Genomic DNA, 23554 nt, shown 5'->3' on the forward strand with positions numbered 1-23554 from the left:
GAAAGAAAGACACAGACGGGCTCAGGGGGTCTGAAGCTTGAATTTACTTCAGACAGACTTCAGACAACTTTATTCTCAACCAGATCCTTGTTATATACCACAGGATGTCAATAGATATGCAGGCATTTCCTGAGGGAGCAAGATTCTTATCTCACAGTGTTCTTCATACTTAACATAAATGTTTTGGGTAAACATTCTCTTCCTCCCAGACTGCTCTACATAACAATCACCACAGTTTACCGCTGCCATCCTGAGGCCAGCAGCTTGCAACAAATTCTGTAGGTCTTGCTTTAAACTCTTGGCTTCTACAAGATGTTAAGCAAGCCAGAACCTGGAGAGAGACAAGGGAAGCCAAGAGATGAAAGCCAGCCCCGAAGAAGCAAAGTGAAGAACTCTCACAGGAGCAGAGGCTGAAAGCAGTGAAGCCTAGCAGCAGGGGACCAGCAGATGCCAGCCACGTGACTATCCCACTGACAGAGGTGCTCCTGACCCACTGGCCTTCCTTGAATTAAGGTATCTTTGCTTGGATGCCTTAGGGTGGACATTTTTAAAGGCTTAGAACTGACAACTTGTAACATATTAAATTTCCCTTTTTAAAAGCTATTCCAGTTCTGGTGTATTGCCTTCCAGCAGCTTACAAACTAAAACACCCCTTCTGTTACTGATTTGTAGTTTCATTCCATTGTGGTCAGAGAAAGTGCTTTATATAATTTCAGTCTTTTTAAATTTAGTGAGAACTGTTTTGTGACCCAACATGTGGTCTATCCTGAAGAATGATCCATGAGCACTTGAGATGAATGTACATTGTATTGTTTTGGGGTACAATGTTCTGTATATTTCTTTTAGGTTTAGTTTATTTATACAAGTTCTCTGTTTCCTTATTGATTCTCTGTCTAGATATGCTATCTATTGTTGAGAGTGGAGTCTCCAACCATTATTGTGAGATATCTGTTTCTCCCGCCAGTCTTGTCAGAGTTTGCTTTGTGAATTTTGGGGCACCCTGGTTCAGTACATAACTATTTATGATTGTTATTTCTCTTTGGAGGATTGACCCTTATATTAATACATAAGCTTCTTCTTTGTCTCTTATAACAGTTTTGTATTTAAAGTTTATTTTGTTTAGTGTTAGTATAGGCTAACCACAGTTCTTTATTGTTTTTTGCTTGTGTCCAATATCTTTTTCCAGTCTTTCACTTTCAGCCTATTTGTGTCTTGGGATATAAGTTGAGTCTCTTGTAGACACATAGATGGATCATTTTTTTTTTTTATCCATTTTGCCAACATGCATCTTTTGATTGGGGAGTTTTATCCATTAATATTCTATGGTATTATTGTAAAGGTAATACTTACTTCAACCATTTTATCCTGTCTTTTCCTTTCAGCCTGCAGAACTCCTTTTAGTTTTTCTTGTAGGGCTGGTTTCTTATTAACAAACTCTCTTAGCTTCTGTTTATCTGTGAATATATTAAACTCCCCCTCATTTTCTTATGGATTCAATTTTTAAAAATATTTTTACTGACAAGTCTTCACACACATACAGTCCATACATGGTGTACAATCAGTGGCTCACAGCATCATCACATAGTTGTGGATTCATCACCGTAATCATTTTTAGAACATTTGCATCACTCCAGAAAAAGAAATAAAAAGAAAAAAACTCATACATCCTATAACCCTTACTTCTCCCTCTCATTGATCACTAGTATTTCCATCTACCCTATTTATTTTACCCTTTGTCTCCCTTATTTATTTATCCATAATTTTTTACTCATCTGTCCATACCCTGGATAAAAGGAGCATCAGACATAAGGTTTTCACAATCACACAGTCACATTGTAAAAGCTATGCAGTCTTCATCAAGAATCAGGGCCTCTGGAACACAGTTTGGAAGTTTCAGGTGCTTCCCCCTGCCACTCCAATACACCCTATCTATATAATGCATAAGAATAACCTCCAGCATCACCTCTCAATGCTGTTTGAAATCTCTCAGCCACTGAGACTTTATACTGTCTCATTTCTCTCTTCTCCCTTTTGGCCAAGAAGCCTTTCTCAATCCCATGATGCCGAGTCCCAGCTCATCCTTGGAGTTCTGTCCTATGCTGATGGGGAGATTTATACCCTTGGGAGTCATGTCCCACGTGGTGGTGTAGGAAGGGCAGTGAGATCGCCTGCTGATTTGTTTTAGGAGAACCCACAACTGAGCAACAAAAGAGGTTCTTTGGGGGGGACTCTTAGGCATAATTGTAAGTAGGCTTAGCTTATCCTTTGTAGGAATAATTTTCATAGAAGCAAACCTCAAGATCAAGGCCTCAAACTGTTTATTCGGTTATCCCCACAGCTTGCAAGAATATTAGAAATTCTCCAAATGGGGAAGTTGAATATTTTGTCCTTTCTCCCCAGTTCCCCAAGGGAACTTTACAAATACTTCTTTATTCACTGCCCAATTACTCTGGGATATATTGGGGCAGCACATTAACCTAGATAAGCCAACAAGATCCATGTACTTGTGGTGTTCAACTAAACTGACCATACAGGTTAAATTAGGTAACATGCTACCCAAAATATAAATTTTGCACCAGATAAACATCTCTCCCTTTTGTCTCACACAGAAGTTGAAGTTTTAAAATATGAATAATATTATCCTTTGCCCTGTATTCTAATCTACCCCAGTCCTATCCAGATCAGCTTCTTTATATCTCTAGTTGAAATCTGATCCCTTTTTAAACATCTGTAGGAAGTAGGAAGTAGCATACCAAAAAATACAATATAGTAGTACTGCTATTTATAATGACCAAATGAGTATCTTAACTTGAGATCTTTATTTCTTTATGCTACTTTGAACCATTGTCTAGTGTTCTTTCCTTTCAGTCTGAAGAACTCTCTTTAGTGTTGCTTGTAGGACAGGTCTAGTGCTAATGAAATCCCTCAGCTTTTGTTTATCTGGGAATATCTTAAACTCTCCCTCATTTTTGAAATTGTCTCTTGATATTTAAAATTCTTGGTTGGCACTTGTTTTCTTTCAGCGCTTTAAATATTTTAGCCTGTTGCCTTCTTGCTTCTGTGGTTTCCAATGAGAAATCAGAACTTAATCTAATTGGGACTCCTTTGTATATAATGTGTTACTTTTCTCTTGCAGCATTCAGAACTCTCCTTGACCTTTATGGTCAACAGTTTGATCAGTATGTGACAGGCATATTTTTCTTGATGCTGATTCTGTTTGGTGTTCTCTGTGCTCTTCGGACATGCATATTCATATCTTCACTAAGTTTAGGGAGTTTATTGTCATTATTTCTTTTAATATTCCTTCGGTCCCTTTCTCTAATTTTCTCTTTCTGGGACTCCTATAATGCTTATATTGGTACAATTGGTGGTGCCCCAGAGTTTTTTTTAGGTTATTTTCACTTTTTATAATTCTTTTTACTATTCTTCAGCTTGACTGATTTCAATGTCTTGTTTTTGAGTTCACTGAGTCTTTCTTCTGTCAGCTCCAATCTGCTGTTGAAACCCTCTTGGGTATTTTTCATTTCAGTTATTGTGGTGTTCAACTCCAATAATTTTGCTTGTTTTCCTTTTGAAATTTATATCATTTTATTGAGATTTTCTCATTGTTCATTCATTGTTTTCCTGATATCCTTCAGTTCTTACTCTGTATTTTCCTCTATGTCCTTTAGCATATTGAAGATCTTATCTTAAGGTCTTTGTCTGATATGTCTGCAGCCTAATCTTTGGTATTTTCTGGATTTTTATCATATGCCTTTGAATAGGCCATCCTTTCCTGTTTCTTTATTTTGTAATCTTGTGTTGCACACCGTATATATTTTAATATTTAGAAATGTTAATTCTAGGATTTATTCCCTGAGATGTCTGTTTCTTCAGTTTATAATCAGCTTGTGATATGACACATGTTCTTGGGTGTCAGCTCTCCTATCAGGACTGTCTACCCAAGGTAAATGTGAAGTAAAGGGTTCTCCCTGTCTTCTCTTGGTCTATGTTTTGTCCTGGGCTTGTGCTTGTTAGTGTCTTAGGAGATACCCTGTTTTCAGGAGTTTGACCACCCCCTATAGTTCCCCAGAGACAGACCGTCTCCATCTCATGTGTGTTCCATTGCCCAAAGCAAGTAAGCCTTCACCCCAGTCCACCGTCCACCTCAGTCATTTCTTATACACTGCTTTTGTTGTCTCAAGCTGCTTTTGCCTGGAGGGAAAATTCTGAGGGGAGGGGCACACTGGAGAGAAGTTTCCCAAGTCAGTCTTTGCCAGTTGGAACAAGCCAGGAACTCATGAAGGGAGTACTGGCTAGCTCCAAACTGCCCTAGAGAGGGGATGAGGGAGGCACCAGGATGGCACCAGTAACTTCTTCAGTAGTTGCCCAAACCTGTACAAACCAACAAAATCATACTCTCTATTCAGAGTTCTATGTAATTATGGTATTCAAATAAACTGCTTATACAAGTTAGATTGTATACTACAGAAAATATAAATTTTGCACCAAATAAACATCTCTTCCTTTGGTCTCACATAGAAGTTGATGTTTAAAACCCAGTCAGTATCATCCTTTATCCTTTAGTCTGATTTACCTTAGATTTGACTGCTGTAACAGTTTACAATCTAGGAACCATTTCAGGAACCCTTCTCCTGATAACTTATGCTTTCAAATACAGTTCTCAGTTTGCCCATTATAATTAGTCCATATTAGTGAGACTTTTTAATATGTCTTTTTGTTTCTGACTTTTTTCACTCAGTATTGTCCTCAGGATTAATTCACCTGCTTAGTATTTTTCATCTCTTCTACTGTGCCTTTCATTCCCATAAGTTCTGCAATTTGTTTCTTTTACAACTCACAACTTCATTCTTTCTTGCAGCTGCTCAATATTCCATTGTATGTATGTGTACCACAGTTCACCCTTCCATTCATCAGTCAGTGTACCCTTAGGCCACTTCCATCCATTGCTAATCAAGTTTCATCCACATTGATTTATTTTGTACCCTTACTGATAGTCTTCATTTCTGTATTTCTCCAAACCTCTTTCTCCTTTCTTTTCCTGTTTGCCTGCAGTGTTCCCTTATTAGTTCTTGTAGAATAGGCTCTTGTTCACAAACTCTCTCAGTATCTATCAAAAAATATTTTAAGCTCTCTCATTTGTGAAGGACAGTTTTGCCAGATATAGAATACTTGGTCGGCAGTTTTTCTCTTTCAGTGTCTTAAATATATCATATCATACCTTCTCACTTCCGTGGTTTCTTCTGAGAACTCTGCACATAGTCTTATTGAGTTTCCCTTGTATGTAATGGATTGCTTTTCTCTTGCTGCTTTCAAAATTCTTTGTCTTTGACATTTGACAGTCCCATTAGTAAGTGTCTCAAGGTAGGTCTATTTGGATCTATTCTGTTTAGGTTATACTGCGCTTCTTGGATCTGCAAATTTATGTCTTTGTTAAGGGATGGGAAAATTTCAGTGATTATTTCCTCCATTGTTCTTTCTGCCACTTTCCTTTCTTTTCTCCTTCTGAGACACCCATAGCATGTACGTTTGTGCTCTTCATGTTGTCTTTCTATTCCCTAAGATCCTGCTCATATCTTTCCATTATTTTCCCTATCTGTTCCTTGATGTATAGGATTTCAGATGTCCTCTACTCTAGTTTACTAATCCATTTTTTGCCTTTTAACATCTGTAATTGGAAGTGCCCATAGTATTTTTCATCTCTTCTACTGTGCCTTTCATTGCCATAAGTTCTGCAGTTTGTTTCTTCAAGGTTTCGAGTTCTTCTTTGTGGTTGTCCAGTGTCTTCTTTGTGTTCTTCATTTCTTTTGCCATATCTTCCCTCAACTCATTGATTTGATTTAGCATGCTTGTTTGAACATCTTTAATTAGTTGTTTCAACTCTTGTATCTCATTTGAAGTGTTAGTTTGTTCTTTTGACTGGGCCATATCTTCGTTTCCTCGTATGACTCGTAATTTTTTGCTGGTGTCTGGGCATCTGATTTCCTTGATGAGTTTATTCTGGAGGTCATTTTCCCTCTTTGTCTTAGGGTTTTCTTGTCAGTTAGCTTTGTTCTCTCTGTTTTTGGTATTCAGTTAAGCTTATTCTAGATCTCTAGCATAGCTTCTGTTTAACTGATCAGAATTTTTCAGTTCTTGTTTTTCTGGTTCTTGCCCTGCCTATATGGAACCTTTTATTGTTTTTTTTTTTTGAAGAGGAGCTCCCCAGATATGACTGACCTCAATCAGATTTTCCCAGATCAGATAGGCCCAGGTGTCAGAGGTTGGTGTAATGAGTATCTAGTTAACCTGAGATGAGACCCAGCGTATTGTCAGACTTTGCTGTGGAGCCTCTAGACTCTGTGTTTTCCCTATCCTGGCCAGCAGGTGGCACTTGTCAGCTTGCATCTTACCTGCAGCATCTAGTGGTGTAGTGCATTTAATTCTCAATAGACCCTGTCTACTGAGACAGGGTGTGGTTGAGACAGAGGCTGAGGTAGAAGGCAAGCTTAAGCTGCTTCTATTTTCTAGCCCCTGGGGTCCAAATTCTCTGAATGAAGACCTCCACTTGAGCTGGGTCTGCCTCTCCCTCTCTTCTTGGGGAAGATATGCCCTGTGGGAATTATCTCTTTCATTTTTGTAGTTACTTTGTCACTCAGACCTCCACCCTTGCCTGGGTCAGTGCTGACAATTGAAAAAGGCTGAGGCTTTCTCTAATAAGCTACTTAGAATAGTTTTTAAAAAATAAGGAAAAAGTGAAAAGAAATTTCATTTCAGAGCCTGTCCCCAGCCTCCAAGGTTCTCAAGTCAAGAGCTGGAGTTGGTACCTCACTCTGTATGTTCCTTTACTTGGGGCAGAACCCTTTTCCAGTATTCTGAGCCCAGCCAACTCCAAAACCCTCCTCTTTTTTTTTTTTTATCTACCAGCCTAAACTTCTCTCTGCTACTCTGCCAGGAGAGCTTCATGGTTTCTTTCCTATTTGCTCAGGGCTCATCTGTTTTTGGAGCTTGTATTTAGCAGTCTGAATTTGTCAATTAAAGCTGCAATTGGGAAAAATAAAAAAATAAGGGAAAAGGATTTAAAAAGGAAAAAGGAAAAAAACTGCAATTGGAGCTTGATTGAGTTACCTTCCCTTGCTCCTAGGTGAGACTACTTCTTTTTCCCATGAATAAAGCATCTCCAGTACAGCCTGCCATGCCAGTTGGGGAGGGACACCAGCCTCCCCAGTTTGTGGTCTTTAATTATAGTTCTGCACTGTGATTTCAGCTCCTCCACCTGTTCTAGGCTGGTGTATGTCTGCTCACAGATGTCCCCCCAAACAGTTGTTCCAGACAGTTCTTGGCTATTTACTAGCTGCTCTCAAGGGTGAACTAAATTTCACTCATCCCTATGCCACTATCTTGCTCTGTCTCCTAGTACCACTTATTTAAGATCAATATCATTAAAACTAGGGAGCCATTTATGATGAAATAATAAGGTTTGGTCACATAAGTTAGAGTAAATTTCTCCTAAGTGTTGTTTTTCACTGAGTGTTCTGTTCAAATAAGAAAATGGGTAGTGACATAGAAAATGTACAGGAAAGAGTGTAGTCTGTGAATATATTGGCATTAGTAGTTATTTGTATTATATGTCCCATTTTTTTTGTGCTGAAAATGTTCTAAATGCAGTTGCAGGAGCTGGATTTATATAGATTTCTGGCCCCTTTTTCAGAGAGCAATTTTGTGCAGAGCCTGCAATTGGTTAGGCAGGCTTTATCATAGATTTTATGTATTGCTGGAGCTGATGGTTGGTCTAATTTTAAAACACTTGGGATGAAAAAAGTAACATTACTGTAATTATAGATTTCATTTGGCACTAGGAAATGTTGGTAGATAGGTTAAGAAAAGAAAAAATGAATTACCAACAAAAGTTGGTAATGATAGTATGGGGACCAAAGGGGGAAAATACAAGTCTGTTTTCTTGTTTTGTGATCTTGAGTAAAGCTGTCTGGCTCCGAAGTCAGCTGCTTCAGGGACCAGTTTGTCCTGATTCTTAGTTTCAATTTATTGTTATTTATAAGGATGAATATTCAATTTTTGTCCCTTGGAGAGGCTTACTTAAACTGGGAAATATTAATCTAAGGGTACTTTTCTATAATTTAACTTGCTTTTTAAAATTTTTGATCAGGTCTGTTTTAGCAAGGTTTAAACATATCCTCCAAATGTGAAGCCTTGAAGAGAATTTCAGAACATATTATCTAGGATTTGGCTTTTAGGGAAACAAAATGGTAAAAGTTGTCAAAAGATTCGAAGATTACTTGCAAAAGAACACTTGTTTCTCTATTTAACCAAAGTATTAATAAAAATTAGAGAAGTTATTAGGGAAGTAGCATGGCTGTTTACAGTTCAAGAAAATGTTTTTACAAGACACTACATTTCAGCCATTTACACTGAACACTCTCAAAAGGGGAAAAATTGTATAACCTCTTAATAAGAGCAAGCCAATAATCCAGGGGCAATTTGTCATTTTAAAAGCAAACCTCGAATCAGTTTATTGTTTGTTATGAAGGCCCTTAAAAATCCTATAAATCCATCAATCCTATTTAACTTTGACCACGTGAAATAAAATTCATTTTCAACAAATCTTCTGCAACTTTCCATAGCCATTCAGGTTTTTCCTGTATTTTCTTCTTTTCCGTTTTGCGATAATCAGTCCTTTTACTTTAAGACAAATTTCTCTCAATAAAAATACATCTGTATGCCTTACATATCTAAGATACCAAAAAGATTCTAAAAATTTTCTTTAAGCTGACATCCTATAAAACATACTTGTGTTAAACTATGTCAGATGACTCAGTTTGGTTAATAAAACTTTACAATCCTTGTCATCTTAAATATTTTGTAAACATGATGTTAGCTTATTTGATCAATAAACCTTAAACATGTCTAAATTTAGGAAGAACACTGCCAAGTAAAATAAAAACACGCTTTTTTAAAATCTAGCACTAATAACTCAAATTTGACAAAAAATGTAGTCTCATTTGCTAAATATCTACTGAGAGCATGTGAATTTGGATTTCTAAAACATTTGGAATAGCTTTTAACAAAATTTAAAGCATTAGAGGTTTAATTTTTAAAAATTCCAGGGTTTTAGAAGTACTTAATCTATATAAGTGCTTAAATACTTATACAGATTATTTTTAAGCCAATTTGAACAATGTTGTGTTCAAGAATTTTACAATTTATTTTGGTAACGCCATCAAGAGATAAAAAATACCATACATATAACATATATACATAAACGTTCAGACAAACACAATAGAAAGATCTATAATTTTTTTAACCATGAGTCAAACAAATTGACTCTGAAAACAAAGCAAAACACACAGAAAACAAAACTCACTAAGTTACCACATTGACTTTTTGTCTTTGTCTTGGCAGATGTGGGTCTCTATTGTCCTCTGTGATTTGAGTGAGAACCCCCAAGGGTAAACTGGACCAAACCCAGCTTTTCCCAAATGGTACTTAAACTGTAACTTTTGCAGGGTAGGCTCCACTTTTTGTTGGAAAGCCCCCTCTTTTACTTTGAACTCTTTAGAAAGATCCCACTATTTCTTGGAAAAGGGAGTCACTCCTAGCAACACCAACAAAGGCAGCCAATTTATTTTACTTAACATTATTTAGGTAATATGCTGGAATTTTTGAAGAAATAGTTATATCCTGCAATAATATAGTTTATCTGAAGGCCAATTGCTTTCAATGTTTTTGATGAATCACTGCTAACTCTTCAGTACAGAGCAGCAACATAGTTTTGATTCATGCAGCACGAGAGAGAAGGGCTAGGGTGGAATACAGACTAAGGATTACTAAATTAGGTCCCATTCCTGAAAGACAATTGAGGTGTTAGTACATATATGAGGCAAGATGAAATTTCTCCTTCTCCTCCTTCTCTTCTTTCTTTTTTTTCTGTTTTCCACTATGACTAGACCACATTTTACTTATTCATTTTTCAGGTGATGAACATTTCAGTTATTTCCACTTTGGGACTCTTATGACTAAAACTGTTATGAACAATCTTGTTTATATCTTTTGGTGGACATATATATTTATTTCTGTTTGGTATATTCGGTGGCATACCTAGAATATTTGGCACCTGGAGCAGATTAGTTTTAGTGCCTCTAGTCCTCTAAACAGCAAAATTATTTTCAGGATTAATAGTGAAATGAAATTTATAATGGTAAGAGAAGGCAGCCATTGATTTCTTTTTCTTTATTTTAATTTTGAAAAAATTGTTATGCCAGTTTGAAAAGATTATGTACTGTAGAAAAGCCATGTTTTAATCCTGATCCTATCTTGTGGGAGCAACAACTTCTTTTAATCCCCATTCAGCACTGTAGGCTGGAAACTTGATTTTTTTCCAGTTTGTTATTTATAGGGGTGAATAATCAAAATTATTATAACTATAGATTTCATTTGGCAGTAGGGAATGTTGGTAGATAGGTTAAGAAAAGAAAATGAAAAGTTGGTCATGATATTATTAGTATGGGTACCAAATAACTCTCCCAATTGTGGGTATTAACCTTTGATTAGAGGGAGATGTGACTCCACCCATTCCAGGTGGGTCTTGATTCGTTTACTGGAATCCTTTAAAAGAGGAAGCATTTTGAAAAAGGCTTGAGATTCTGAGAGAGCAGAGCCATGACAGAGTGACAAGAACTGTAAGAGCCCACACAATCAGAGACCTTCGGAGATGAAGAAGGAAAATGTCCCTGGGGGAGCCTCATGAAACAAGAAGCCTGGAGAGAAATCTAGCAGATGTTGCTATGTTCTTCATGTGCTTTCCAGTTGAGAGAGAAACCCTGAACTTCATTGGACTTTCTTGAGTGAAGGCAACCTTTCGGTGCCTTAATTTGGACATTTTTATAGACTTGTTTTAATTGGGACTTTTAATGGCCTTAGAACTGTAAGCTTGCAACTTATTAAATTCCCTTTTTAAAAAGCCATTCTGTTTCTAGAATATCACATTTTGGCAGCTTGCAAACTAGAACAATTATTAACTTCACAGTAAATTGCAAAGATAAGGCAAAGTTCCCCTATACCCTTCACCCAGTTTTCCCCAAAGGTTACATCTTAGGTAACTATAGTACAATATCAACACAAGGAAATTGATATCAGTACAATGTGAGTGTATAGTTCTTTTCCATTTTATCACGTGTGTAAATTCATGTAATCACCACTGCCATCAAGATACAGACCTCTTCAATCAACACAAAACTCCCCCTTGATGCTATACCTACCACTCCTTCTCCTATCATACTAATCTCTTCTCCCCATCTCTATAATTTTGTCATTTCAAGAATGTTCTGTAAATGAAATCATACGGTATGTGATCATTTGAGATTGTTTTTTTCACTCGACGTAATGCCCATCCAAGTTGTATCAGTAGTTTGCTTCTTTTTACTGCTGAGTAGTATTGTATGGATGTGCCACAATTTGTCTTTACCATTCACTTATTGAATGACATTTTGGTGGTTTCTAGTTTTTGCCTATTATAAAAGCTGGGATGATCATTTGTTTACTGGTTTTTGTGTGAACGTAAGTTTTCATTTCTCTGGGATAAATGCCCAATTGCTGGGTCATATAATAAGTGTATGTTTAGTTTTTAATGAAACTGCCAAACTGTTTTCCAGAATAGTTGTGCCATTTTACATTCCCATCAGTTATGCTTGAGAGATACATTATATCTGCATCTTTGTCAGCACATGGTATTGTCACTATTTTTTATTTAGCCATTTTAATAGATGTATAGTAATATCTCATCATAGTCTTAATTGAAATATCTATAATTGCTGGTGAAATTGAATATCATTTCATGTGCTTATTTTCCATTTACATATCCTCTCTAATGAAATGTCTCTTCATGTTTTTTGCCCATTTTTTAATTGGATGTTTGTTTATTAGCTGAAAGGTTGAGTTCTTTTTATATCTGCAAAAGAGTCTTGTTAGATATATGGTTTGGAAATATTTTCTCCCATTTGTAGCTTTTCTTTATCTTCTTAACAGAGTCATTCACAGAGCAGAATTTTTTAATTTTATCATGTCGATTTTATCAATTTTTTCTTTCATTGATTATCTTTTGACGTCCTGTGAAATTTCTCTTTAAATGTTCTATATTTGTACACAACTAATTATTGAACCCCAGATTAAGGCAGGCATTATTTTTATGTTTTGGGGATACTTTTAAAAATGAATACCCTAGGACATCTGGTCAGAACACTTGAGAGTAGTCTTACGTCTGTTAGTTATTTGCCAGAGATGATATAATGAATTGCCATGGAACCCAAACTCCAAGGACAGATTGCTGGGGCTCCAGCTCCAGCTCTATTCCATTTGAGCTGTGTGAATTTAGATAAGATGCTTAGCTGCTCCATGCTTCCATTTCCTCATCTGTAAACTAGGGATGATTGTAATGAAAATGAATTTGCAGTAAGGTCATTGCAACATTGGTTGTTATGAAGAGCACAGGAGTTATATGTGAAAAGTGCTTAGAACAATGTCTGGCAGATAATAAGTACTCAGTAACTACTGCTAATATTATTATTTCTACTTGGAAAGACTCTTAGGCTCCTTGAGTCTCAATTGCTTTAACTGTAATATGGGAATAGCACCTTCTGCTCCATCCAAGTAATAAGGTACTTGTGAGAATCAAGTAAGATTTACATGTGAAAGTACCTCGTAAATGATAAAGCATTCACAAGTGTGAAATTCTCCTCTTATAGATGATTAGCAGCATCATTAAAATAGACCTGTAGTCAGAGTCGCACCTTATTTGGCTTTCCCACAAAAATTTCACTATCCTTTTCATCGTTCGTCATCCTGATTTAGGAAAGTGAGTGTCCCTAAATCAGGTGTTCCCAAGATTGAATGTATAGGTGAATCATTAGGGTATTGGAAGAAAATAGTTTTTCTATTTTCTATTTTATCTCATCTCTTTAGTTTGTATTTTTGAATGTTTCATAATTTATATGATATGGTAATACAGTAATAACTGTATATACTTTATAGTCATCTTTATTGGTGGGTATATAATTAGGTTCAGGTGTCAGCTTGACCAGGTGATGGTACCCAGTTGTATTGTTTCTGTGGGCTTAAATCACCAGCATGTAGATTTCATCTATGGCTGATTAAATCTGTGGTTGGCTAACAGGAATGCCTTCCACAATGAATGGGGCTTAAAAGGAGAGGTCGGAAGAGAGAGAAACAGCTCAGCTGAGCTCAAATGAGCCCAGTGCAATTCAGCAGCCCAGCAGCCCAACACAACTCAGCTCAGAGCTCAGAGCTGACAGTGACTCAGAGGTTTGGAGATACAGAAAGAAATTGCCCTCGGCAAAGCCATTTGAACCCAGAAGCCAGGAGGGTAGGCCAGCAGACGTTATCCTGTGCCTTCCCAATGACAGAGAAAGCCAGAGGAAAGCCAGCTGCCTTTCCTCCTAAGAACTGTAAATTTGAAACTAAATAAATCCCCTTTATAAAAGCCAGCCATTTTTGGTGTATTGAATTCTGGCAGCATTAGCAAAGCAAAACAAATGGTGCTTAGAATTTTTTACTGAGTAATATATAATAAAAAGTTTAAAGACTTGGTCTAAGGAAATATTTGATATGGGCACCTTCATATAGTGTTAGTTCAGCCTTTCTTGGCAGCATGCATCAACTGCCTTAACAATGTTTTCACTCTTTGACCTCATGTTAAGGAAAGGATTTATCTTAAGGAAATCACTAGAGATAAACCAAGGAACTACATTCAAGAATGTTCATTGTAACGTTATTTATAATGTAAGTCAGAAGTAACCTATATGTTCACAAACAAGAAAATGTGTAAATTAATGTGGTATATTTATAAGCTCCAGTTTAATAAAAATTTGAATTTAAGAATTATTTTTAAGAATATTTCCTGGGGAAATGTTCCTAATATAATGTTAAGTGGAAAAATCAAGGTACAAGGCTATGTATGCTAAATGACTCCAGTTCTAGTAAAAAGGCACATATATACCTGTGCCTGTTTGAAAGGATTATTGCCCTGGAGAAGCCGTGTTTTAATCCTGATCTAATCTTTTGGAAGCAAACTTTTCTTTTTTTTTTTTTATTTATTTATTTATTTTTTATTTTTTTTTTTATTAACGGAAAAAAAAAAGAAATTAACACAACATTTAGAAATCATACCATTCTACATATGCACTCAGTAATTCTTAACATCATCACATAGATGCATGATCATTGTTTCTTAGTACATTTGCATCGGTTTAGAGGAACTAGCAACACAACAGAAAAAGATATAAAATATTAATATAAAGAAAAGAAATAAAAGTAGTAGTAATAGTAAAAAACAACAACAACAAACAAACCAACAAGCAAACAAAAACAAAAAAAAACCCTATAGCTCAGATGCAGCTTCATTCAGTATTTTAACATGATTACTTTACAATTAGGTATTATTGTGCTGTCCATTTTTGAGTTTTTGTATCTAGTCCTGTTGCACAGTCTGTATCCCTTCAGCTTCAATTACCCATTGTCTTACCCTGTTTCTAACTCCTGCTGAACTCTGTTACCAATGACATATTTCAAGTTTATTCTCGAATGTCCGTTCACATCAGTGGGACCATACAGTATTTGTCCTTTAGTTTTTGGCTGGATTCACTCAGCATAATATTCTCTAGGTCCATCCATGTTATTACATGGTTCATAAGTTTATCTTGTCTTAAAGCTGCATAATATTCCATCGTATGTATATACCACAGTTTGTTTAGCCACTCTTCTGTTGATGGAGATTTTGGCTGTTTCCATCTCTTTGCAATTGTAAATAACGCTGCTATAAACATTGGTGTGCAAATGTCCGTTTGTGTCTTTGCCCTTAAGTCCTTTGAGTAGATACCTAGCAATGGTATTGCTGGGTCGTATGGCAATTCTATATTCAGCTTTTTGAGGAACCGCCAAACTGCCTTCCACAGTGGTTGCACTCTTTGACATTCCCACCAACAGTGGATAAGTGTGCCTCTTTCTCCGCATCCTCTCCAGCACTTGTCATTTTCTGTTTTGTTGATAATGGCCATTCTGGTGGGTGTGAGATGATATCTCATTGTGGTTTTGATTTGCATTTCTCTAATGGCCAGGGACATTGAGCATCTCTTCATGTGCCTCTTGGCCATCCGTATTTCTTCTTCTGGTAGGTGTCTGTTTAAGTCTTTTTCCCATTTTGTAATTGGGTTGGCTGTCTTTTTGTTGTTGAGTTGAATAATCTCTTTATAAATTCTGGATACTAGACCTTTATCTGATATGTCGTTTCCAAATATTGTCTCCCATTGTGTAGGCTGTCTTTCTACTTTCTTGATGAAGTTCTCTGATGCACAAAAGTGTTTAATTTTGAGGAGCTCCCATTTATTTATTTCCTTCTTCAGTGTTCTTGCTTTAGGTTTAAGGTCCATAAAGCCACCTCCAGTTGTAAGATCCATAAGATATCTCCCAACATTTTCCTCTATCTGTTTTATGGTCTTAGACCTAATGTTTAGATCTTTGATCCATTTTGAGTTAACTTTTGTATAGGGTGTGAGAGATGGGTCTTCTTTCATTCTTTTGCATATGGATATCCAGTTCTCTAGGCACCATTTATTGAAGAGACTGCTCTGTCCTAGGTGAGTTGGCTTGACTGCCTTATCAAAGATCAAATGTCCATAGATGAGAGGGTCTATATCTGAGCACTCTATTCGATTCCATTGGTCGATATATCTATCTTTATGCCAATACCATGCTGTTTTGACCACTGTGGCTTCATAATATGCCTTAAAGTCAGGTAGCGCGAGACCTCCAGCTTCGTTTTTTTTCCTCAAGATGTTTTTAGCAATTCGGGGCACCCTGCCCTTCCAGATAAATTTGCTTATTGGTTTTTCTATTTCTGAAAAATAAGTTGTTGGGATTTTGATTGGTATTGCATTGAATCTGTAAATCAATTTAGGTAGGATTGACATCTTAACTATATTTAGTCTTCCAATCCATGAACACGGTATGCCCTTCCATCTATTTAGGTCTTCTGTGATTTCTTTTAACAGTTTTTTGTAGTTTTCTTTATATAGGTTTTTTGTCTCTTTAGTTAAATTTATTCCTAGGTATTTTATTCTTGTAGTTGCAATTGTAAATGGGATTCGTTTCTTGATTTCCCCCTCAGCTTGTTCATTACTAGTGTATAGAAAAGCTACAGATTTTTGAATGTTGATCTTGTAGCCTGCTACTTTGCTGTACTCATTTATTAGCTCTAGTAATTTTGTTGTGGATTTTTCTGGGTTTTCTACATATAGTATCATATCGTCTGCAAACAGTGATAGTTTTACTTCTTCCTTTCCAATTTTGATGCCTTGTATTTCTTTTTCTTGTCTAATTGCTCTGGCTAGAACCTCCAACACAATGTTGAATAATAGTGGTGATAGTGGACATCCTTGTCTTGTTCCTGATCTTAGGGGGAATGTTTTCAATTTTTCCCCATTGAGGATGATATTAGCTGTGGGTTTTTCATATATTCCCTCTATCATTTTAAGGAAGTTCCCTTGTATTCCTATCTTTTGAAGTGTTTTCAGCAGGAAAGGATGTTGAATCTTGTCAAATGCCTTCTCTGCATCAATTGAGATGATCATGTGATTTTTCTGCTTTGATTTGTTGATATGGTGTATTACATTAATTGATTTTCTTATGTTGAACCATCCTTGCATACCTGGGATGAATCCTACTTGGTCATGATGTATAATTCTTTTAATGTGTTGTTGGATACGATTTGCTAGAATTTTATTGAGGATTTTTGCATCTGTATTCATTAGAGAGATTGGTCTGTAGTTTTCTTTTTTTGTAATATCTTTGCCTGGTTTTGGTATGAGGGTGATGTTGGCTTCATAGAATGAATTAGGTAGTTTTCCCTCCACTTCGATTATGTTGAAGAGTTTGAGGAGAGTAGGTACTAATTCTTTCTGGAATGTTTGATAGAATTCACATGTGAAGCCGTCTGGTCCTGGACTTTTCTTTTTAGGGAGCTTTTGAATAACTAATTCAATCTCTTTACTTGTGATTGGTTTGTTGAGGTCGTCTATTTCTTCTTGAGTCAAAGTTGGTTGTTCATGTCTTTCCAGGAACCTGTCCATTTCATCTAAATTGTTGTATTTATTAGCGTAAAGTTGTTCATAGTATCCTGTTATTACCTCCTTTATTTCTGTGAGGTCAGTAGTTATGTCTCCTCTTTCATTTCTAATCTTATTTATTTGCATCCTCTCTCTTCTTCTTTTTGTCAATCTTGCTAAGGGCCCATCAATCTTGTTGATTTTCTCATAGAACCAACTTCTGGTCTTATTGATTTTCTCTATTGTTTTCATGTTTTCAATTTCATTTATTTCTGCTCTAATCTTTGTTATTTCTTTCCTTTTGCTTGCTTTGGGATTAGTTTGCTGTTCTTTCTCCAGTTCTTCCAAGTGGACAGTTAATTCCTGCATTTTTGCCTTGTCTTCTTTTCTGATAAAGGCATTTAGGGCAATAAATTTCCGTCTTAGCACTGCCTTTGCTGCGTCCCATAAGTTTTGATATGTTGTATCTTCATTTTCATTTGCCTCTAGGTATTTACTAATTTCTCTTGCAATTTCTTCTTTGACCCACTTGTTGTTTAAGAGTGTGTTGTTGAGCCTCCATGTATTTATGAATTTTCTGGCCCTCCGCCTATTATTGATTTCCAACTTCATTCCTTTATGATCCGAGAAAGTGTTGTGTATGATTTCAATATTTTTAAATTTGTTAAGACTTGCTTTGTGACCCAGCATATGGTCTATCTTTGAGAATGATCCATGAGCACTTGAAAAAAAGGTGTATCCTGCTGTTGTGGGATGTAATGTCCTATAAATGTCTGTTAAGTCAAGTTCATTTATAGTAATATTCAGGTTCTCTATTTCTTTATTGATCCTCTGTGTAGATGTTCTGTCCATTGATGAGAGTGGTGAATTGAAGTCTCCAACTATTATGGTATATGTGTCTATTTCCCTCTTCATTGTTTGCAGTGTATTCCTCACGTATTTTGGGGCATTCTGGTTCGGTGCATAAATATTTATGATTGTTATGTCTTCTTGCTTAATTGTTCCTTTTAATAGTATATAGTGTCCTTCTTTGTCTCTTTTAACTGTTTTACATTTGAAGTCTAATTTGTTGGATATTAGTATAGCCACTCCTGCTCTTTTCTGGTTGTTGTTTGCATGAAATATCTTTTCCCAACCTTTCACTTTCAACCTATATTTATCTTTGGGTCTAAGATGTGTTTCCTGTAGACAGCATATAGAAGTATCCTGTTTTTTAATCCATTCTGCCAGTCTATGTCTTTTAATTGGGGAATTCAGTCCATTGACATTTAGAGTTATTACTGTTTGGATAATATTTTCCTCTACCATTTTGCCTTTTGTATTATATATCTGACTTTCCTTCTTTCTACACTTTTCTCCATGTCTCTCTCTTCTGTCTTTTTGTATCTGACTCTAGTGCTTCCTTTAGTATTTCTTGCAGAGCTGGTCTCTTGGTCACAAATTCTCTTAGTGACTTTTTGTCTGAGAATGTTTTAATTTCTCCCTCATTTTTGAAGGACAATTTTGCTGGATATAGGAGTCTTGGCTGGCAGTTTTTCTCTTTTAGTAACTTAAATATATCATCCCACTGTCTTCTAGCTTCCATGGTTTCTGCTGAGAAATCTACACATAGTCTTATTGGGTTTCCCTTGTATGTGACGGATTGTTTTTCTCTCGCTGCCTTCAAGATCCTCTCTTTCTCTTTGACCTCTGACATTCTAACTAGTAAGTGTCTTGGGGAACGCCTATTTGTGTCTAATCTCTTTGGGGTGCGCTGCACTTCTTGGATCTGTAATTTTAGGTCTTTCATAAGAGTTGGGAAATTTTCAGTGATAATTTCTTCCATTAGTTTTTCTCCTCCTTTTCCCTTCTCTTCTCCTTCTGGGATACCCACTACACGTATATTTGTACGGTTCACATTGTCCTTGAGTTCCCTGATACCTTGTTCAAATTTTTCCATTCTTTTCCGGATAGTTTCTGTTTCTTTTTGGAATTCAGATGTTTCATCCTCCAAATCACTAATTCTATCTTCTGTTTCTTTAAATCTGTCATTGTAGGTATCCATTGTTTTTTCCATCTTTTCTACTTTATCTTTCACTTCCATAAGTTCTGTGATTTGTTTTTTCAGTTTTTCTATTTCTTCTTTATGTTCAGCCCATGTCTTCTTCATGTCCTCCCTCAATTTATCGATTTCATTTTTGAAGAGGTTTTCCATTTCTGTTCGTATATTCAGCATTAGTTGTTTCAGCTCCTGTATCTCATTTGAACTATTGGTTTCTTCGTTTGACTGGGCCATATGTTCAATTTTCTGAGCGTGATCCGTTATCTTCTGCTGGCATCTGGGCATTTAGTCAGATTTCCCCGGGTGTTCAACCCCACAGCTTGAAAGATTTTTCTGCGCAATCTCTGGGTTCTGTTCTTCCTATCCTGCCCAGTAGGTGGCGCTCGTGGCACACGCCTGTCTGTGGGTTCCACCAGCGAAAGTTGCTGTGGGTCCCTCAACTCTGGAAAACTCTCGCCGGAGGGGAGGTTCAGCAACCGAAGCGTCTTGGAAGAATGCCAGCCGGCCCGGGGTTCCAAACGCGGGGAGGGTCGCCGGCCGTCGCAGCACAGGAGAGCGTCCAGCCTAATTAGCCAGTCGGCCCGGGGCACCAAGCGTGGCGGGAGGGCGCCAGCTGTCGCAGCCCGGGAGAGTACACTGTTCCCAGCCGACGGGGGAGTCACGTGTTTGGAAGGGATCCCCCGGTCACCGTTCTCCGCAGTCTGGGGATTTCCGACCCAACTATCTCAGTTGTTCCGGGGTGCCTCATGTGGTGGGGGCACCAGCCGCCGCAGCCTAAGGGGACCGCCTGTCCAATTCTACCAGCTGGCCTGGGAAGGTGGAAGGGAGGGACTCCGGTCGCTTGCCGTCCCACCCAGGAAAGCCCGTGCCCCTTGGTGATCTCACCGGAGCTGGTTCTCCCAGATAGTCAGCCATTCCAGGATGGGGTACGCTGTCCCTTTGATCTCCGTCGTGGCTCCGGGAGCTGCTCTGTATTATCTCCACTCCCCCAGTAGCTGTTCTGGAGGAGGAAAGGTGAGGGCGGCAAGGCTGTCGAGGCTGGTGGCGGAGGAGCACGGTGAAGGCGGGGGAAGAGGGCACCGTGGTGGTTGGAGAGCAGCCGGAGCAGGAGGGGGAAGAGAGGGGAGAAGGAGGTCGGGCGGCTCGGCTGCTGCGGGGCTTGGGCGCCGCGCGGCGGGCCGGCGGAGAAAGAGAGGGGGGAAGGAGGTCGGGCGGCTCGGCTGCTGCGGGGCTTGAGCGCCGCGCGGCGGGCCGGCGGAGAAAGAGAGGGGGGAAGGAGGTCGGGCGGCTCGGCTGCTGCGGGGCTTGGGCGCCGCGCGGCGGGCCGGCGGAGAAAGAGAGGGGGGAAGGAGGTCGGGCGGCTCGGCTGCTGCGGGGCTTGGGCGCCGCGCGGCGGGCCGGCGGAGAAAGAGAGGGGGGAAGGAGGTCGGGCGGCTCGGCTGCTGCGGGGCTTGGGCGCCGCGCGGCGGGCCGGCGGAGAAAGAGAGGGGGGAAGGAGGTCGGGCGGCTCGGCTGCTGCGGGGCTTGGGCGCCGCGCGGCGGGCCGGCGGAGAAAGAGAGGGGGGAAGGAGGTCGGGCGGCTCGGCTGCTGCGGGGCGTGGGCGCCGCGCGGCGGGCCGGCGGAGAAAGAGAGGGGGGAAGGAGGTCGGGCGGCTCGGCTGCTGCGGGGCGTGGGCGCCGCCGCAAACTTTTCTTTTAATCCTTATTCGGCGCTATAAATTGGAGGCTTGATTAGATTATTTTCACAGAGATGTGGCTTACCCAGTTGTGGGTATTAATCTTGATTAGATGGATTAATTTACCAGAATCATTTAAAAGAGGAAGCATTTTGGAAAGAGAGGCCAAGAGGCCAGGAGGCCAAGAGCCCATGCAGCCAGAGACCTTTGGAGATAAAGAAAAAAATCGCCCCTGGGGGAGCTTCATGAAACAGGAAGCCTGGAGAGAAAGCTAGCAGATGTCACCATGTTCGCCATGTGCCTTTTCAATTGAGAGAGAAACCCTGAACTTCATCAGTCTTTCTTGAGTGAAGGGAATCTCTTGTTGGTGCCTTAATTTGGACATTTTTTATAGACTTACTTTCATTGAGACACTTTCACGGCCTTAGAACTGTAAGCTTGCAACTTAATAATTCCCCCTTTAATCTGCCCTACAGATTTTGGACTCTACGTTCCCATGGTTACGTGAGACACTTTTAATTTGGACTCTACGTCCCCATGGTTACATGAGACACTTTTATTAATTTTTTATCTATGGATATTTCCTGCTGATTCTATTTCTCTAGAGAACACTAGCTAATATGTAAGTCATATTTCTTGTCCCTCTTAGGCTTTGGATTTTATTAACTGAATAAGTTTACTAGAGTATATGAATCAAAGGATTGGGACAGAGTTTAAGAAGTTATCTCATCCACTTCTGATAGGATTTCACTGTTGAATTTCAGACAAATATTGTTTGGCCCTGTTCTGGTTTACTAGCTGCCAGAATGCAATATACCAGAAATGGAATGGCTTTCTAAAAGGGGGAATTTATTCAGTTGCTAGTTTACAGTTCATGAAAATGTCCCAATTAAAGCAAGTCTATAAAAATGTCCAAGCTAAGGCATCCAGAGAACGATAATTTGGTTCCAGAAGGCTGATGACATTCAGCATTTCATTCTCAACTGGGAAGGCATGTGGTGAACATGGTGATGTCTACTAGCTTCCTCTCCAGGCTTCTTGCTTCATGAAGCTCCCTGGCAGCATTCTCCTTCTTATTTCCAAAGGTTGCCTACTGGTGGACTCTGTGGTTCTCTCATCATTCTCTTGTGGTTCTCTGGCTCTCTCCTTGTTCTCAAAAGGGACTCTTTGCAAACTGTCTCCTCTTTTATAGGTTTCCAGCAAACTAATCAAGACCCATGTAGAATGGGTGGAGACACATCTTCATCTAATCAAATTTAATACCCACAATTGATTGAGTCACCTCTCCATGGAGATAACTTAATCAAGTTTCCAACCTATAGTACTAAATAAGGATTAGAAGAAACTGTTGCTCTCACATGATTGATAAGGATTAGAACATGGTTTTCCTAGGGTACATAAATCCTATCAGACCTGTGCAAGGTCCAAACAAAGCTTGTGCAAAGCATGGGTTGGTGCCTCTGCAAGATCAAAAAACACACCAGGCGCAGAAGCAGACATAGATTTATTAGGACTTACCAACAGGAGAGAGTCACTGGTGTGGCTGTCCAGAGAGGTAATGCTCTGCAAAGGGGTAGCAGTGCAAGGGACAATATGTATATGATTTTAGAACAAACACATTCCGTATAGTATGAGGACATTGGACCTCTAATATCATTAGAGGGGCTTAAGACCTGATGTTTTACTAAGATTAATATTTAGGACTAAGATACCATCAGTGCTGTTTTACTTCTGTGATTACATTCTTCTCTCTCTGGGAATATTGTCTTCTTTCTTGATCTTTGTCCTGGTTAAGCAGGCTGTTACATGCCAAGGCTTTCATTTCCATTTAGGAGTAGGCCAGAGCCCTGGACTGCCACAAATGTATTCCTTTTTCAATATTAAAATTTTGGAGTGTGTTTTTTTTCTTTGGTACCCTAGTAATTTCAGGTTCTGTTGTCTTATTGAGTCTTCCATAGAATATGGATAATGGTTGGTTATCATTTTGTTCCTAATGAGAATGGTTATGTATAAGTTAAACCAACAATTATTTATTGGGCACTGGGTAGGTAGAATGGAATATAGAGAAGAAGTGTATTTCTGAATTCTGGCCCTCAAAGAGATTCCAGTTTAGGGCAATGAAACTAATCTCATCAAATAGTTAAAATTATTCATCAGTACTGAATTAATGTCAGTAGTGTGATATTGACCAAACTTTCCATAAGAGTTTAGACCTCATCATTTCTTTCAGTCTTAGCAACTCACGATTACATTTCTTCAAAAATTCTTTATTGAGCCATTTTCTAAACTTCAGCTTCATGGTGCTGAATTTAATTCAGAAACCAGGAGCACCTTCTGTCAGAGGGTCCCAACTTGGCTGTATGCCAGAACCATCTGGCTGCTCTGAAAAAACTCCAGACATTTCAGTCTACCCCAAGATACAAAATCTCCCTAAGTAGTTCTAAAATGCAGACAGTGTTGAGAACCATGGGCTCAATGAAGAACGTTTGTAGAAATGTGAGTTGCTAAGACTGAAAGAAAGGAGGAGATCTAAGATCTTATTGAAAGAGCATTTATTCTAGAATAATGACATAAACCTGGGTATGGAAGGACAGTGGGGCAGCATATTTGTGCCTATTTTTCTAATTTTGCCCTGCTAGGAATCCAGTGGCAAGGGACATCACATGCCCATTCTACCCTTAGATCTTTCCTTAGATGTGCATGTGGTGGGGAAGGGGTCTCTTCCT

At 38.6% G+C, this 23554-nt stretch overlaps 1 protein-coding gene across 2 annotated transcripts in view; it reads left to right on the plus strand.

Annotated features, from left to right (window-relative positions):
• The window catches only part of CFAP53 (cilia and flagella associated protein 53), a 115191-nt gene that overhangs the window by 33582 nt on the left and 58055 nt on the right, over positions 1-23554 (plus strand). The window lies entirely within an intron of this gene.

The sequence above is a fragment of the Tamandua tetradactyla genome, chromosome 18, assembly GCF_023851605.1.
Source record: "Tamandua tetradactyla isolate mTamTet1 chromosome 18, mTamTet1.pri, whole genome shotgun sequence".
NCBI classification, from domain to species: Eukaryota; Metazoa; Chordata; class Mammalia; order Pilosa; family Myrmecophagidae; genus Tamandua; species Tamandua tetradactyla.